The following is an 18,740-nucleotide window of genomic DNA, read 5'->3' as shown; positions in this document are numbered from 1 at the left end:
AAACAGAGTTAAAACACTGATATGTATCTCAAACTACTGAAAACCATTCAAAATTCCCTGTATCATTAGTTTTGGCAGTTTTGTATATAGACACAGGAATTCTTGTATAGAATAGAATTGAATTTTGGATCCTTTCAACAGTAGACATAAACGGTAGACAGTAGTCATGTTGTTACCCTCTGCCTTGCAGACATCCAGAACACTTAGGAATGAAGACTAAGTGTAATCCTACCTGATACAAAAAAAAAAAAAAAAGAAAAAAAAAAAGAAAAGAAGCATATGGAGGGTGTTTGAAGGATATTATTATCTCATGTCTTTTGATAAAGGAAGATATTCACTTGTTTTTCACTTTGTCTGTAGGAGACATCTATTGTGACGCTGTACAAACTACAAAATTGCTGGGAATGAAGAGTTAATAGTCTTCTCATTACAGAGCCTCGCCCACCTTGGGCCCTTCTGTGGCAGTACAGATAGGACACATCATAATGTAGTGAAATGTCCAGTAGCAATATGAGATTATAGAACAATGTTTTATGTCTTTACAGTGTTGTTGCTAATGTTTGTGTCCATGTCTTCACTTGTTTTTTAAAAGTGTTATGTCCTTATAGAATTAGAAATATTAATTGCATGCTAATATAAGCATAAAATATAACAGTATAACATTTCATAAAGCCTGGCTGATCTTGACTTTCACATGATTTTGACTTTTTTCTATGATAATGCTCATCTGCTCATCTGAATAGGACTGTCAGGCCACAGCCTGAGCCACATGCTTATCCCACTGGATGAGCATTTGATAATGGGGATTGCAGTTGCTCCTTCCAAAGCTGGATAGGGAACCTGATTAGTGAGAAAGGAAATGGACTGAACTATTTAATCTTTTTTTCCTCTGACTATGTAAGTTAATAGGCTAAAGGATATATCAATGCTGTATCTGGAGTAAAGTTTCTTTGACTATATTATTGAGCTATGGTAAAGTTTTAAAGAATCCAGTGTCTGATCCTGAAGGCTTCTGCTGAGTCTTGCTTGCTTCTGGAACTTGTGGTGGTTGGGAGAAAAATAAGATGGTTAAAGGTGAGCAAAATATGTAGGGATGGAGCAGTGCTCTTCTAGGAGACAGTTTACCTTAAGATCATGGCCTGCTATATATTTGTACATTTTAAATGCTTTATTTAGCTATATTTAGATCACAAAATTACACTCCAGTTAAGCTCTTTGATTAAAGTTACATAATGGCAAGTTAAAGAGTTCTTCATCTAATAAACAGCCTTATTTCAGGACTAGCTGATACTGAAAGACAGGACATTACATCAGATCTGTCAAAACTTGAAAGTTCTTATGAAACTGAATTCTTGTTTTCCTGTTGGTCAAACCTTTGAGACCATCATCCTGACTTCAACCTGCTGTTAGGCATTGCAGTTCCATTCTCTCACATATTTAGTGTTTCGTGTATGGTTGCTTTACAAGCTCTGCTTATAATGAGAGAGATGTATCACTGAAAATGTGTACCTTTTGCCTGTTGACAGTCACCAGCTGAGTAAAATGACATGTGGTTGTTATTACTCTGCATCAGAAAAAGGTAATCAATTTGGGGCTCAGCATGAGAAATACCTATTTTAGAAATATTCTTCATGTACATTTATGCATGCTTATGAATTATGCCAATAGGCGGTAATACCAGGAATGATACTAGTTCCTGAGATGATTTTTTGGCTAGATATAATGGAAGCAGTTTTGTTATTAGCTGCTTTGATTTATTTCCAGGTTAAAAGAAATACAGTGATGCAATTTCTAGATCTGGAAACTACATTTTTTGCCTCATATGTTTTAGAATGGTCTGCTGGTCATTAGTTTTGGTTCACAGAATTTTGACTTTGGAGCAACTTTCTCAGTTGCTTGGCATTCTACAGTGTAATAGAGTTGGTGGAAAATATTAGACTGAGGGACAGCATATAGTCTAGTTCAAAAGAGGAAAAAACACAGATCAGTGTTGCAAATATAAGAAAAATGCAATATATGAAAAATATAGTACAAAAACTTTTACACACTTGTATTAAAGTAGCAACATGATTTTTGCATCAAGACTCCATCTACCTCCAAGTGCACCACTCCTGCTCCTCATTTCACCTAGATCTTTGAAAGCATTATCAAAATTTGTGGAGTTTTCTGCATACTGAGCTAGTGATACATAAAATCCTTCACATTTAATAACATAAATACAATGGAAGATCACCAATGATAGCTTACTTCTTGAAAATAAGGATTTTTTGAAACTTTTTCTTTTCATACTTAGCCTTTGCTTTCTAAGGAGACCTAAAATGTTATCAGTATGGTCTGCTATCCCAAGGTATATCCCACGGCACAAGTTCTACTATGAAGGATACTGGAGCATTATATCCTGCCATCCTTTCTATACTGTAAAACCATATATTGCCTACTATGAAATTTTGTATGTTTTTGTACAAAGCATGTTCTGTGCTTGGACATTACTTTATCATTGGTTTACGTAGGACCTAGCAAATGTGTCCCCGAACTTCTGGTCTCAAACTATAAATAACAGAACAGTTTGAAGACATCTATAATGCAGTTCTGTGTACAATAAAATTAAAGACAACTAAAGATTTCACACTTCTTTCTTTTGTCTAGGGGGATTTGTCTTTTGCTTAGGAGGGGAAAACAAAAAAGTTGACAAAGAAAACCTGAGTAACCCCCAAAATTCAAACAGCGACCCTCCAACAAATTGCCAGCCTACAGCAGGAGGGCATCCTGCATTTGATTTTTAGAGACCAGTGTAGTTTACTTTGATAACTGTTTCTCTTTTCCTTCACCTTGCTCTTGCGTTGGAGTCGCTCACTGTGAAAAGCATCTTTGTCTAGGGCTACAGGAGAGAACTATACTATTTCCTGGCCTTTTAGTCAATCATCTCCCATTCAGGGGACCCAGTGCTATTACATACTGCTCTGGTACTTTGAGATTAAACTTTAAAAAGATGCTTTTCTTTTTTTTGTCTATATTTCTTTCTTTCGTCTCTCCCTCTTTCATCTCTCTTTTTCTTTCTTTCTCCTTTCTTCCTTCCTTCCTTCCATCCTTGCTTGCTTCCTTGCTTCCTTTCCTTCATCTCCCTCTCTCTGTTTCTTTCTCTTTCTCTTTTTCCTTCCCATCACTGATTTGTAGTTTTTAACCGGATAGTAGGCTGGGAATCAAAAGTCAGTTTTAGAAACTGTTAGTGTGTGTATGACACAGCAGGAACAGTTGTGCTTATTGGATGCATACTGGAGCAGGTAAATCTAATCTTGTGCAGTATGAGCTGAGACAAAACACAAACTAAACTGAAAATATTTTCAAGGTTCAGATCAGTCAAGATTGCTCTCTAAAGCTTTTTTTTTTTTTTTTCTTTCCCCCATTCCTTAAGCTGAAGGAATCTGGCATCTGTGATTGCTTTTTTTCAGAGACCTATTATAGTTTGAATTTCAGTGATGCATGCGCTTGGATGCACAGCAGCTAGTACATTCATTTGTAACAGCAGTGAATATAAACAACACATTTCTCTCACTTACTCTCTCTCTTTGGGCACACTACAAATATTTCAGAGGGAGTTTTTTTTTAATTTGCTATCTGCAGTACAATAGTATAGTAACCTCAGTCTCAAAACTGTAGAAGCAAAATACAGTGTTTTTCTGCACTGCAAGTCTGTCTTCCTTGAACTCTCCTTTTCTCAAAAAAATAGCAATTAAAAAAAAATCCTTATGTAGGTTATTACATGTAATTTGTACTACTGAAGCTGCCTGTATCTTCTGCTTATTTTTTTCAGTTAAGTCTCTTCTGAACCATGTTCAGAAGGCAGAGTATATTAAATTTCAGCAGAATTTTGATAAAGTTCAGTTAACATGAAACATTTTTTGTATTATCCACAATAACTGGTCTTTCTTTCACTATCAACCCCGCTCCAAAGACCAATCTAATTGATGGGTTTCCATAGGAATCCATGTAATGCAGATAGAAAACCACTCAAAATTTATCTTCTTGGTCAATGCAAAAACACTTGTTCCCTACAGGAATACAGTTACAATTCTTTCTACATGTTAGAATGCCCATAGTTGTTACTGTGACCCTTTTTACTGACTTAATAATGTTCATCTGGCTATAAAGATGATGATGACTTTGCTGGACATTTATTCCTCAAGCATTTCTTCCAGCTGAGGTCAAATACTGCAGGACATAGACTCTGTAATAATATATCATGTCTGTGGGAATGTGCAAATAGGAACCCACCAAATACAGTTACAGGGGAAAAAAAAATCTATCTTCTTCCATATGCTCATGTTTCTTCTATTTAGAATAGAAGTATTTAATGAAAACTTAAATAATTTTTCAATTTTGGACACTATTTACAACATTCTAATTCCTAAGGAAGACAGAATTTTCTGCCGTGCCACAGCTTTAGAGGAAAGGAATATAAATCAATATGGAATCACTTGTACACTTAGATGGAGTAAAAATCATGTTTATAATTCCTCTAAACTAAGAAGATCTGAATGGCTATTAGTCCTCCTTCATAGGTATGATCACAATTGGAAGCCTTAATATTGCTTTCCCCTGTACAAAATAGCATTAATGGTGAAGTTTCTTCTTTACTTCTTTGTTGCAGTGTTACAGAAGTCCTTTCAGAAATATCCACAGCAAAAGAAATCCCTCATTTGGGACTTAGTAACCTGTCTCAAAATTAGCGGAAAGACTTCTCTATTTCTGTGTCTTTTAATGAGTGTTCAAACAGGTCCCTAATGTATTTATATTTATTACAACTTGCTTCCCCTCCATTCTCCAGTGAAAGAGATGGAATAAGAGAAACTGGGTTAAGCTGTCTTTTAGCAAATATGCTTTGCACTTCAACATTTCCACAAAAGTTCTCTAAACTTTGGGGTAAATGAGTAGCATAGAGCAGTTCAGAGATATACAGGAAAAGAACAGAATGTCAGAGCTCCTGCTTTGCATTAGCTAACCCACCTCTCAAATTGAAAGGGAGTCTATTTTTATTCATTTTATTGTAAATTCATGTCACGAGAATTGTATGGCTCACTTTATTTAAATACTGTGTAAATAAATAAAGCTAAATAGGATGACAGTTTCAATCAAAAAAATTTAAAATTTTTAACTTTCATAGATATTTTTCTCTCAGTTTAAAGAAAAAAAAAGCAATCAGTTTAAGAAATCTTAAACTTTCCTTACAATTTGCTGTAGTGGCTTTCCAAGTATTGCCATAAAGACTTTTTTTTACCCTCTATCTAATTTTTTTCTGTAATGAATTAACTTCTAGTCTTTGCTCTTTGTTTAGAAAAATATTTATAGTTTAAGGCTAATCTTATGCTCAAGTAACCAGGCTTGGACTCCAAGAAGTTCTCACTCTGCTGTATGTATGTAATGGCACAAAATAATGAACTGACAAAATATTTGTAATGTGAGTTTCTCTCAGTAGAAATCTTTCTGAAAAAAATAATGCATAATTTGCATCTTCATTGAACACTGCTGGTCTCTGCTTAGATTCCAGCACCCTATATATATTCCCCAGAAATTGTTTCATTTTACTAAGAAAAAGACACAGACTCATAGGCGCACATGCTGGAGAAGGAGGGCAAGATCAGGCTTCACTGCTTTCCCTTAAACCCGTCCTTCCCCCCTCACCCCCTGCCCTTAATATACCCTCAAAGCATGCCTGGTCCTTGGTCAAGAAGCTGAACTTGAAAAAATGTGTTCCTAAACCATTTGTTCTTGATACTGTTAATCCTTGTTGTTTACCAATACCACGTCAACCAGACAAATGCAAGATACTTTCTGATCTGAATTCAGAGACCTAGCATGTGGTTTGTAGAACCTCTTGTTTTCACTGCTAATGTAAATAAATTGTTGTTTAGTGAGTAATAGACATCCTTAGGTTTCACATGAGAAGATAATGGTTTTTAGTTCTCATTTTTAAACTTTACAACTGTCTTCTATGGTCCTATGAACTTTGTAATCATTTTCAGCATGCTAACCTGATTCATTATGATTCATTTACCCAGGCAATTGTGTTTGTAATGAGCCTGTGTTTATGTATTTCCTGTAAACATATAAACCAGTTTCTCATAATATTTATGCAAAATATTCTCAGCATCCACACATCAAGAAACTTCAGTGAACTGCCTCTCTTCTTCCTGTTGCAGGGATTTCAGCTCTATTTATTGGAAATACTGCACAGTTTATCACCTGCTATGCAGGATCATCACATAGCAGGTATAAGAAACCACTTCTTTTCCCACTGTGGATCCTTTTTTGATTGGTGTATTGAATTTCACACTATAGAAGAAAATTGATTTTTTTTTAACTCAAGTTCTGAAAAAATGGATGTTCTGGTTTAACTGTCCAAGGAACGACATATAAAGGTGTATATTCACAGCAGGAAATCAGTGGATATTTTTCAATGGATTCTGTCCAGATCACTATTACAAGTCAACGGAACAAACGTACAAATTCTTGTTTGCCTTTTGCACAAAATTTTTCCACTGTTGTCTTGAATGAGATAGGTGAATAGGGTTTGACCTGTGGCTCATACGATATAGATATAGGCATCTCTCTCTCTCTCTCTCTCTCTCTCTTCTTTTAACTTATCATGTCCATCACCAGGTGAGAGCTAATTGTCTCATAGATCTAGATGGTCTCTAAACCCTGTTTTACCAGTAATGACAGCAAGCGAATAGCAGCTTAGGTTCTGAACAGCTCAAGAGAGCACCTGGGATACGAAGAGGACAGTCAATCCTCCTAGTTAGTGTAGTGAACAATTCTATGGAAAATAGATGCTGGACAAACCAGCCAGCCCTGTAGCATAAGTTTGGTTCCTTTTCCTTTACAAGAAGGTAAGGATATTCGGGTGCTGACATGTTGAAAATTTTTCCTTAATTCTTTGCTCAGGAATATTTTAGGTCATGTCTAGCTTTTGGAGAAGGGAGTTTATTTCAGCCCAAAGTTCTATGAGCTAGGAAAGCTAAACTTGAATATTCTTTCCTAGTGTTCAGAGAGGATAATTTTTGGCTGAGTTGTAGGTTTCTTAGTCTAGATAGGTTTTTGCTTTTATGAGGCTTGGATAAGTAAGTTGATTACGGTGAGTTTAATTATTTACATGAATAAGTATCTTGGTTTCCAGCTCTTTCACCTTCCTGATGCTAGAGGAAAGGCAGTGGCACAGAGAAAATAAAAACATTTTTCTTTTAAGAACTCAATTTACTGTTACTTTATGTCAGGAAAGTTGTATAACTTGCACTATCAAACTACCTATGTAAATGAAAACTGAACAGAGAGAGCTGGAAAACATCCTGATGAAGCAAGAACACTTGCAGCATCATGAGCATGTCTTCCCATGGAGGCTATTTGTCTCAAGCCCCTTCTCCTACCCGCCCCCCCCCCCTCCCCGAAAGGAAATTGGTGCTACTTTCTATGTTGGAGCTGGCATGCACTGGTGCCCTCATTTTCTCCTTTCCTCTTGTATTTGTATGGATCTCTGCCCGCACTACCTTTCCTTTTAATCTTTATCTTTACTGGATTACTGGATTAGGTGGATGACTCCATTTAAGCACAGATTTCCTGACTTATTGGTACTAGTCCATTTTGCTGCACTCGCTTGGCCATAATTACATCTTTGTTGCTGTATCTAAGCAGCTCATGAAGTGTTCTTCTCTCAGCCCTGACTCTCCACAGTTTGTACTGTTGTAGATTTAGGCCCACCTGAGCAAAATAAGAGTGCAACTGAGGAACCATGCCAGGATCCGTACTCTTCCTAATGCTCAGAAAGTTCCCCCTGTCCTTCAAGAGAAGTTCCTAGTTCTGCCTTCCCCTGGGTTATTTTGTTCTGCTTTTGTGTACTTGGATGCATCCTTTTATTTCTGATGGGAAGTATTTACTCAATATTGTTCTGTTCCTTTCTTCACTTAGACTTTGATCTTGTAAGATGTAAGTACGTCCTATGATAATACAATTGGTTAGTAGCTGCACCTGAAATGCACCAAATGAACTACTTGTGCTGAACTCTTTGTTTAGTCCTGCGCTCTGGATTGTTTGGAAACAAGTGTCCATATTTATCTTACTTATTGTGGTATCTCATGGAAATGTATTATTCATTTCATGAATGTATTTTTCATCTATACTTTGTTCTAAATCTAAATCTTTCTCTCTCTCTCTCCGTACGTGTGTGTGTGTGCGTGTGCGCGTTTATTTGATTTGTTTGGAATTTTGAGCTAGATAAGAAATTTGTCACTTGCCCAGCTCTACACAGGACTGTAAGAGATCTTGAGGAGCATCCATTTAGCTAACACAAGCTGATACATCATGTAATAATGAAAATATTTTGTGCTAAGGATGTTATCTCAAGACCAATTGCCCTGTTTTTGTGGCTACTCAAAAAGTCTGAACAAATTTTGACAATGCTGCTGCAGACCTTAGAATCCAGGTTGTATTTCTTGAAATTATAATAATTGGTTAAAGTTTGCAAATCACATCACTTACACATTGTAAAAGCTCATTAGCATTCTGTTATTTTAATTATTAACTACTTTCAAGACTCAGGAGACTAAAAATATTCTCCTTAGCTGCTTGCTGGTTCAGAGTAATTATAACAAATGCATTACTTCATTGCTTTTTTGCTGGCATTTTCTCCATGATATTTTCTTCCTCACTTCCTATTTTATTTTTCTGTCTTCTCTGATGCATGTACCTTAATTTTTTCCACTTTTTCAATTACCATGCCTTTATGGCACTTCTCTATCCTCAGCCAGGCAAATACAAGTGTGGTCTGGAGATGGTCTTACCTAACATCTTGCAGTTGTCTTTTCTCTCTTCTAATTCTTTTTACCATTTCTTTTTCTACCTTCATTCACAATAGGGCTCACTGTGTTCTGCTGAAACGCTCAGCCCTGAATGGGACAGCTTTACTGTTAAATTTTCCAATCTGTTGTACTCCTTAATCTACACTGAAAGGGGACAACTGTTCTCTTTATCTGTGATGTGCACAAAGTATCCACTCTGAAGAGCATACCGGTGATGTCACTTCTGGAAGCTGTGACTGATAGAAAATGCTGTAGTATGTTCATGGTGCTCCACCCTTTTCAAAGAATAAAATGGACACCTTAGCACAAGTAGGACAAAGCAAGTAAGTGGAACAGAAATCTGTGGTGTAATGTAAAATGGTCAGGCTGTCTGCAAAATGACGGGACATTTGTATTTCATAATTGACACTTTCATATCTTTCTTCAACACAGACAAAATGCATTAGAGTTGCAGATAACCATAAGAAAACTAGGAATTTATCCATACATTTCAAAGATGAAAAACTTATCAGTCATAAAACGGCCCAGGTCCTGCAAAGGTCCATATTAGATTTTCATGCTTTGTCAATACTTTCAGTAAGTGGAAACAACCACAACTGTGTTCCAGTTAAGCAGATTTTCAATTGCTTTGTTGATATGGTCTGAAAACAGACAGAAAAGATCACAAACAGTACCTCCTGTTCAGGATGTAACTCATCTACTAAGATCTCATATGAGTTGTCAGCATGTGTAAGCAAATATGTATTCACAATGTTTATTCTACTGTTAATTTTATTTAATTTAATCTGGATAGGTTAAGTCATGTATTTCTTTTTTTCTAGCACTTATTTTACCTTACTACATTTGGAAGGATTTCTCCTCCTCTAATACAGTAAACGAAGAATGAAGATAGAAATGTTCATCTAAAGTGATCCGAGCCAGTTATCTGACTGTCAAAATAGAGACAATTTATGAAAATCTTTTCATTTGCTGAGAATTGAGAACACTTATTTAAAAAGTTGGAAGGCTTCTGTAATAATCAAAGCATGACTGTCTGCCATTTTGATGTCTTATCATGACTAGCCATTAAGTTATTACTGTCAATAAAGTAATTTCTAGATGAGTATCAAATGTTGCAGATGCGGATGGTTATTCTGTAGGTCAAACTTTGTCTGGTACATGCCCTGTGCTGAGGAAGCCATGATGCTGGTGTTAAGTGATTATACTTCTCATAGAAAATAAAAATACTTCATAAGTAATCATTAAAATAACCACATTTTTGATAGTCTGTGATTTGACCTATGTTTCACCATTTCAGGGTACATTCAAATATTAATTGCTGTTTGTTCTGATGTTCTAAGACAGTGTGAGTGAAAGGGCCATGCACAATTAGTAGGTCTTCTAAAACTATTTGGATTAGGTCTAATTCTGTACAGTTATAAGTCTGAGAAACTGGTTGTCTTGATTTTATTGATGATCTTTATGTTCATCCTGGTTGTTGTAATGTATTACTAGTGCATCTCTTTCCAGTTCACCAAATACTTTAAACCAAAATGAACACTCTGTACTGTTTATTCTTAAAATACTGAGTGTATTCTAGCAAAACAGTCTGCACAGTTGCAGCTCAGTAGTCTTGAGTTGTTTTAAAGAAAAAAAAATGCCAATATAAGGCAAAATGCTACCTACACATCTGTTGCATTTTGCACTACTGAACATTTCTTTTTGTGGCTTTCTGCAAGGCAGAGCATCCATAATGCAGTTTCTTAATCTGCAAGTGTTACGGGGGGTGGTGCATGGTTGATTATGGGCAACAAAGCACCCTTTAGTCATTGCACCAACTTTTTACATTGATGTTGGGTAGCCTTTATCACATGCTGGGTGCTCCTTACTATAACTGTTTGAATGGAATAGGATCAGGAGTTTTGCAATGCTGCTGTTGGTACACTTTACAGTTGCATAAGCAAGGGAATGATTGCAGTCCTTGCTATAATAATGAAATGGTCATACAGTAGGACTGTTTTCACGTAGCCTTTCAGAAAAAAATAAATTAGGACTAAATCTCTCTGGGTGAGACAGTACTCAAATTAAGAAGCACAGTCTTGCTCCTGAGCTTCTCTGCTGGTGCTTCAACTACACAGTGCTTTTTTTTAGTATGGCTACTTGACAGCTCTAGGATGTCAATTGATTTTAAAATTTCAAGCCTTCTAATAGGCTCATTGAGCCAACTGGTACATGACACTACAAAAGAATATTTTGGTACGGTTATAACATTAACTTACTATATGAATATGTTCTATTAAGAAAGAAAAGCCTCAGAAAATGTTTGAATCAGACTAAGAGGAAAGTAAAATGGTAGGTGAATGCAAGTGTCCCTAAAACAAATATATTAACAAGAATAGCAACATAAAAGATCCCCCTGTACTGACGGCCATTTAAAGCAAATGCACTGTCTAGATATTATTTAGTCATGTATACTGATCATAATAATAAAAAAAAAAATTTAATTGCTATCACTTGCATACCAGCAGGAAATAGCAACACCAATAGCTTAAATACTTCAAAGCATTGATGCATACTTGAATGCCTCTTCATATTTTATCTTTAACTTTTATTCTTAGTTTTATTAACATGACATTTTTCATTTCTGATCTGAAATACATTTTTTTAGTGATAGTGTCAGCTTCACACACGTAATAGTACAGACAAAAAGCATTAAGCCATTTACCCAAGGCAACGTAATGAATCAGTGGTAGAGTCATGGGAAAAAAAAAAAACAACAAACAAAAAAAACAACCAACCAGGTAGATTGATTCTTAGTCCCAAATACAGTTTGTTCTAGGCTGATGCATCCAACCTAATCCTCATCAGAGTCTGCCACCTCCAAACAAATCCATCACATTAAGAAGGTGAGCAGGAAAAAAACATATAAATAGAAAATGCCGCAGGGATCTCTGATATATATTGTTAGGGTCCACTGAATCAGTAGGTGTTTTATAATCACCTGGAGAGGAATGAAGATTTCACTTGATATAGAAAGCAACATGTTTTTTATCAGTTACTGTAATTCACAAAATTTGTTCTTGCAAGCACAGGTCTACATTGCAAGTATGAATAACTGCAACTTCCATCTGCCACTCACTGCTCTCTTCAGACCCATCTGCTTTGTAAACATGTTTGCAGGCCACTGTGAAGGCAGCAAAATGTTTTTTAACAAGTATTGCTTACTCCACCAGCTTTCATTCACGATTAGCTCTACAGACAGAGAGATTTATTTCTCTCACATGAACTATTTCACAAGGAAATCTGTGGAGAACCTATTGTCAACAACTATGGGTAACAAGAAGCTTTCCTCCTCCATTCTGGAAATTTCCATTTTATTGCTGAGAGCAACAAAGTACTCCTAAGAAATGGCCTGAGCTTTGGCTGTGAAATTTAGGAAGATTTGGGGGTAAGACACATTGTGTACATTAGTGAGGAGGCATTAATGAAATAACAAACATTTTATCTTTATTTGCGTGCAAAATATTGGAAAAGCATTAAAAGCTCTAACATGATTGGCTATCATACAGATATTGCTATCATATCAAACCCTTGTTTTCTTAATGTGATTTAACGTGATGCAGCACAATATAATTAACCAGCTAGTAAGTTAAGCCAGAGAGGTCTTGAAGGAGGCAAAGTCCCTCGAAAGATGTTATATCGCACATAACCGGGCTTTGGTAGCAGGCGGCTGCGAGAGCGCCCTGTGTGGGAGGGGGTCATGGCCCGCCCTGTGCGCCCCGTCACAGCCAGTTCCCACCGGCTCCATAACGGCTGGAGCCGCGCGCCAAAACCAAGCGAAAGAGCGCACGGCGCCGCTGCTCAACCGCGTTTAAAAAACGGGCGGGAGGCGCCAGGGCTGGGAGAGACCGGAGGAGCCATAGGAGTGTGTGAGAGCAGAGGTGCGGGGAGAGCCACGACCGGGGGCTCAGGGGGTACCTCTGAGGGGACTGCGGCCCGTGGGGGCCCCACGCCGGAGCAGGTACGCCCCGAAGGGGCTGCGGCCTGCGGGGAAGGCGGGGGAAGAGCGCGGCCGGCGGGGAGGGGCCAGGAGGGACCCTTGCGTGCCGCCGCCAACCTCCAGCGCCCTCCGTCGTCTTACTGGAGCGGGGAGCCTAATGTGCAGCGAAATCAAGGAGAGTGGGACTAGAAAGCGGGGAGGAGATTTGTTGGACCGAATCTGAGCTCGTTTCCATAAGTGTATAATTATGTCTTTCTTTGTTTGTTTCTCTATATTTGACTCAGTAATTAAAAGTTTGTTAACTGGCACTAAATTAAGTGAAATTCCCCCAGTCAAGACTGTTTTGCCTGTGACAGATGCATAAATGCAAAAGACTTGCTGCCACCTATCACAAACAGCTTTAATATCTTGTTTTTCTTTCTGTTTCTGGCTAATGATGAACTCGAGATACTCACAAATGAGCAATTTTTCTTGCTACTTTGGAGAAGAAGCAAATAGCGAGTAATTGGTCTTGGGACCAGGGCACTTCTCTAGAGCAAACCAAGTTTCAAAGGAATTGATTAGCAGGTATTATTAAGGAGAATAAAAGAAAAATGAAAAAATCTTATCCATGATCACTCTGTTTATGTACTGTAATAATAACGCAAATTCAGTGTTGATAAACTCCAGCACAAATGGTAGCAAAACCAGGCAATTTCAATACAGCGAAAGAAATTACAGGAGCCCAGTGTCTCTCAGAGTGTTTTCTGTATGTGAAAATTAATGGAGCATTATCCATCAGAAGATGTGCATCATTAGTTTCCATGGAATAAAAAGGATACATTCAGTTCTATTTATGTCATTCAGACAGCTCATGAGACAGCATTACCTAGGAAGGTGATGGGACACATCCCTTGCTCTGTAAGACTATATGAAGCAATCTAGTGCTAGAGCCAATTTTATCATATACTTAGCGTAATCCATGCAGGCAGTGCTAACAAATTTGAAGTGTGCTGCTTCAGACAAGCAGCACGTTTGCCTTCACTGAGAAGTGGTTATTGTCAAGCACTAAGAAAGGATGTACTCTGTTATCATATATACAGTGGCTGCATGTGGCTGCTCTTATATAAGACTATCCAAAGACTGGCACAGTTGCCATTTTACTCATATGTTTGTACATTTGCTTTACTGTTCCTTGTATTTAATATTACAGTTGACATTATGGTTGTGTAGTTCCTGTCTTGGCTGTTGGGAGTCCTCTTCATTTAGGTAGAATAATTACTCGGTTGGGAAGACTGAGTCAAACTTTAATTAGGTAACTGACTTTACAGACCTTTGAACTATTGAAATATGTTTTTTACATGGTCATAATTCTACCTAACAGTTTGTTGCAACTTGCCTTGTAAGCTTTTTTTTTTCCCTACCTAATTCTGTACTTTCACTTGTCTAGCACTCCATTTATGCCCATGTGTATCAGGTACTTAATGGAATTGTTTTATTAAGAACAGTAAGTAGGATTCGGTTGAGTATATCTGTAGGGTATTCCAGGAGTTATTTTTACCTGCTACATTTTTCTTCTTTTCTGTATTTCATTTTCCTATATAGAGAGTAAATGAGCATTTTCATGACACCCTACTGAACCTCCCCCATTTAGCCTATCATAGATGGGTCTTTGTTACTGTAAACTCAGTGGAGTTGATTTTGTCGACATAACTGTATAAATTACATGGTAAGTACTCTTCTGGAGTGAGTTGATTCCACTAGCTTCAGTCAAGTTATTCTGGACTCCTGATGATGTAGTTGATGGCTGAATCATAAGGAAGTCTTAAACAGTAGGCACTTGAAGACCAACTCTCATTTTCAATTGTAGTGCATGTAAGAAGGTAGCCTATTGTATGTAATGGAATGTTAATTGACACTGGTAGATTTGCAGAGAAATCAAGAAAATGCAGCCTTTCTGCAGCAACTAAATATACAGGTAATTACTGTTGCTTCTGTGAATTATTTTTCACTTTCAGTCATTTTGAAAATACAGTTTTATTTCTGCCTGATCTTTCTCTCCCCTCCCCCCCATCCCTTTTCCATGTTCTCCTACTTGATCTGTGTGCATTTCCCCTGAATTTCCTTTTCTGAGGGTATTTTTACTACTTATTCCTAACCCTTCCAGTGAACTCAAGTTACTGAAACAACCCTAATGAGCTATTTTTTATATTACTGCTCGTCTAAGATTTGATTAGATTAGTCTGTCTGTGTTTGTATGTATTTCTTTTGGTCCGTGTTTCAGGCTACTAACTTGGGCAGCTGCATTAAAAACATTTGAATAAACCATGACAGAAGAGGTTTACTTTTTAAAATAGCCAATATTTTTTAATAGTACTATTAGTAGATAATTCTGGTTCTGATGCCTTCATTATAACTGCATCATAAGGGGTAATCCACAAATACCCTCTCCCCCCTTTTTTTGTTTTTACTCCATGCTCCAAACAGTTTTACTAGCTTTTCTACATTTCAAAAAATAAAATACTTTTTTCTTTTAATTGTAAACATTTTACAAGCACTTAATTGTTATGGTTCGATGTGAAGCAAGTGGATTTGTTCGAAGTTGGAGTGACATTTTTAAATCCACTACAAAGAAGCTAAAATTACTTTCATATAAATTTAAATGTTATGATTTTAAGATCTAATATTTTATGTAGCAGAAATTACGGGCTGCATTTCTTTTGAAAGTTAATGTCAGATGATCATTAAGGTTAAGGAAGGCATCATTTATTCTGATACATGTGTTAGACCTACACCCTGGAGTTGATCAAGAAAAAACTACAACTAAGTCTGAAAAGTAGACCACTGTGATTTGAGTTTGCTTTAGTCCATGTTTAAGGTGAAAAAGAGTTCTTCTACTTGGAGTAGATTTCCAAATATGGTAGTTTCCATCCACCTGAGTGGATTTTAACCTTTAGGTAGTAAGATGCAATGTGAGGAGGACAAGTTTGCAAGCAAATGCGGCTTTAAAAATTCTCATTAACATGTATATACTCAAAGAGACTTGGGGGGGAGGGAGGTGTTGCTGATGTTATCCTAGTGTTGTAGTCATCGCCCATGAGGCAGAAAGGATGAATGTAAGAGCTAACGTGCTGAAACAGTGATAAGAAAAATTCCAAGCTAAAAAACTTTAAAGAGTCTACAACTTTAACTTGTCCCCATGGTTGCAGGAGTTAAAGCATGAATTAATGAAGCCATTCGGGTTAAAGATTGGAAGAATTTCTGTGCTCCACAGGAACAGTAAAAGGCCTCTGCAAGTCTGGATAGGCTTTCTCACAGGCCCTTGTTTCCTCAGATTCATTCAGCTGTGTCTAGGCTGACTACCAGTCTTGACAAGGATTTTTTTTTTTAATTTTAGTAAAACAGGAAAACTATTTATTTATTCTAGAGTGAAAGTTTTCCAGAGATGCTGCACTTCTTCAGAAATTTCAGACATCAGTGAAAAATAAGTTACGATGCTTTTCTGCTCAAGAAAAATAATTTGGAGCATAATTCACAGCTGTGTAAGACAATTACTGAGATCGATTGCATACTATAGATGCCTTGCTATAGTTTGCTGAAGTCTTTCCTACTGTCCTGATTCTAAGTAAACATGTTCAGCTGAAGGATACATGCAATGCAAAAAACATTCATCTCATTATTAACAGCTTCATTCCTGATTTAATTTAACAACGATAATGATATGTAACTTGAACCTGCATACTGAAATTGTATGGCATGAAAGAGAGTAGGCTAAACAAGGAGTCGTGGTTGTGTGAGTGAGAAGCTAAAAGGAGGAAATGGCAGCATTGGTGGATTTTATTTAATGAGTATGAGGAAAGGGAATAGGAAGTTAGGTGAGGCCTGGTTAGTCTTGAATACAAAAGGGAAGGAGGGTAAATGAATTACCCAGCCAGAAATCTTAAGATTAGTTCAGGGCTGGGTTTTCAGAATGTAAAGGTCTGTCTCTGGTGAGCAGAGGCTCTTCCCTTGGGCTGAATTTGGGCTGTGGAAATGCCACCAAAGGAAAAAGAGAGTTCTGCAGCAGGAGCCCCCCCCCCCTTTTTTTTTAATCAGTGTGTGTAGAGTGTCAGCACTGCATCCCTTTCTTCTGCACATTTGGATGTTTTGGGTAGGGTGGGAATGGAAGAGGTCAATGAAGAGGAGTCATGTGATAGACAGGTCCTTGGCAGAAAACTTTTGGGAACCAGAGTTCATCAGTGTCTGCAGAGAAACAGAGGGAGAAAGGATGATGGAACAGAAACTGCAGGTAGGATCAATGATGGTTGGGTCCTGTCTGGAAATCAGGGGCTCAGATGCAGTTGGAAAGGACAGCATCAGAAAGAAATTGGGATAAACTAAGAAGTATGTGCACATATGAAGTAGTTACTGGGAGTCAATAGAAGCTCATGGAGGAAGAGGGAAAAGCCATGGAAGGGGAGGGAACGCTCATAGCAGCTACAGGAAAAAACAGCCTTTTAAAGAAAAGATTGTAACAGAAAGGAGAACATTAAAGGCTTGTGTTGATTCAGTTCCAGTGTGCCAATCAGAGATGAGAAGCTAAATTGGTTAGTGCTGTTCAGTAAAGAGTCTCGGAAATGTACTTCTATTTTTTCTGAATGTTTTAGACAATGTGATTTTACTTGTTTATTTATTGATTAGTATTTGAATTGCTGGTAAGTCACACTTAGTAGGTTGTTGCAGAGTTTTAGTAGTCTTCAGGGTTCAAATATGCTTACAAAAATATTACCAATGCTCAGATATTTAAAAATTATTCTAAACTTATGTTCATTAATATTGAGTTGTACAGTAATGCTAATTCCTAGCTATTTTTTCAGTTGCAAGTTAGGTAATGTAAGCTATCCTTTCCTTTTAGGAGAGAAACAAATTGGAAGAGCACTCAGAAGTGCTGAGCCACATCCTCAGTTTGCTGAAGCTTTGGAAAGAACAAGGAAGAACAAAAAAAGAAGAAAGATCAACTGGAAGAACTGCCTAGGAAGGCAGAGTAGTGTCACATACATGTGTGCTGGAGTTGTTCAGATTCTAGAGGTTTCCCACAGAACAGCAATTCCAGCAATATGAAGCAATTTTCATTTTTGAAAATATTTGGACCAAACAATGGATTCTAAGCAACTGCTTCCTCTTGTTAGAGAACTGTGTGGTGTACTTGTCCTATTTAGACTATGAAGACTTTTGAGTTTCAGCTGTACCTGAAGGTGTGGATTAGATGTAATCACAGAACTTCAGAAAGTTTTAGATAATGTCTGCATTCAAGAAAATGATGGTATTTTGAGGAAAACCACCAAAACAATGTAGACAGAGATTAATTTGATTAGATATATGCGTGTATTATTTACATGTAATAGCTATAGAAATAAATTGATTGATCTGGTTGTTCTGTGATTTCTGTAGTATTATTAATTTTTTTCCAAGAAATTTGCAACTTCTAACTATGTGTAATGAACAATTATTTTCATTACTGTCTTGAAGGCATTGATTTGTGCGGATTATGTCAACACACTTATTCCAGTTTTCCCTAAGAACATTTGGGTCACTTTGTTTTTGTTTTTAAAGAGAGGCTAATGCTGCATATGTATAAAGCGAGTAGTCCTCCCTTAGTCTTCCACACATCTGTCTTGACATAACACTTTGTTTCTAATGTGTTATATTTCATACTGAGCAAATGATGATTCACTAAAATTAGAACAAATCATGTCATTGTTTAAATGCAGATATGTTTTAAATTATGCAATTGCATCTGCATCTTAGGACACCTGCTTGCTAATTTTGTATGCAGAGTATTCAATGTATTTCTGTGTAAACTTACCATCAGTTAAAACTCTCTCAATGGATTATAAATTGCATGTATTATTTAACAAGGTCCAGAGTGAAACATTTGCTAAAATATGTATGTG

At 37.0% G+C, this 18,740-nt stretch overlaps 1 long non-coding RNA gene across 1 annotated transcript in view; it reads left to right on the top strand.

Annotated features, from left to right (window-relative positions):
- LOC106482780 (uncharacterized) overlaps nt 1-18,514 on the top strand; it is a 70,082-nt gene extending 51,568 nt beyond the window's left edge. Inside the window, exon 3 of the long non-coding RNA XR_010883581.1 lies at nt 17,702-18,514. This is a non-coding gene — a long non-coding RNA (uncharacterized lncRNA). The remainder of the gene's footprint in view (nt 1-17,701) is intronic.
- Nucleotides 18,515-18,740: the final 226 nt, after the last annotated feature.

This window comes from Apteryx mantelli, chromosome 2 (genome assembly GCF_036417845.1).
Source record: "Apteryx mantelli isolate bAptMan1 chromosome 2, bAptMan1.hap1, whole genome shotgun sequence".
Classification (NCBI taxonomy): Eukaryota; Metazoa; Chordata; class Aves; order Apterygiformes; family Apterygidae; genus Apteryx; species Apteryx mantelli.
Note: the sequence above shows the minus strand (reverse complement) of the source record. Positions and strands in the feature narration are given on the sequence as shown.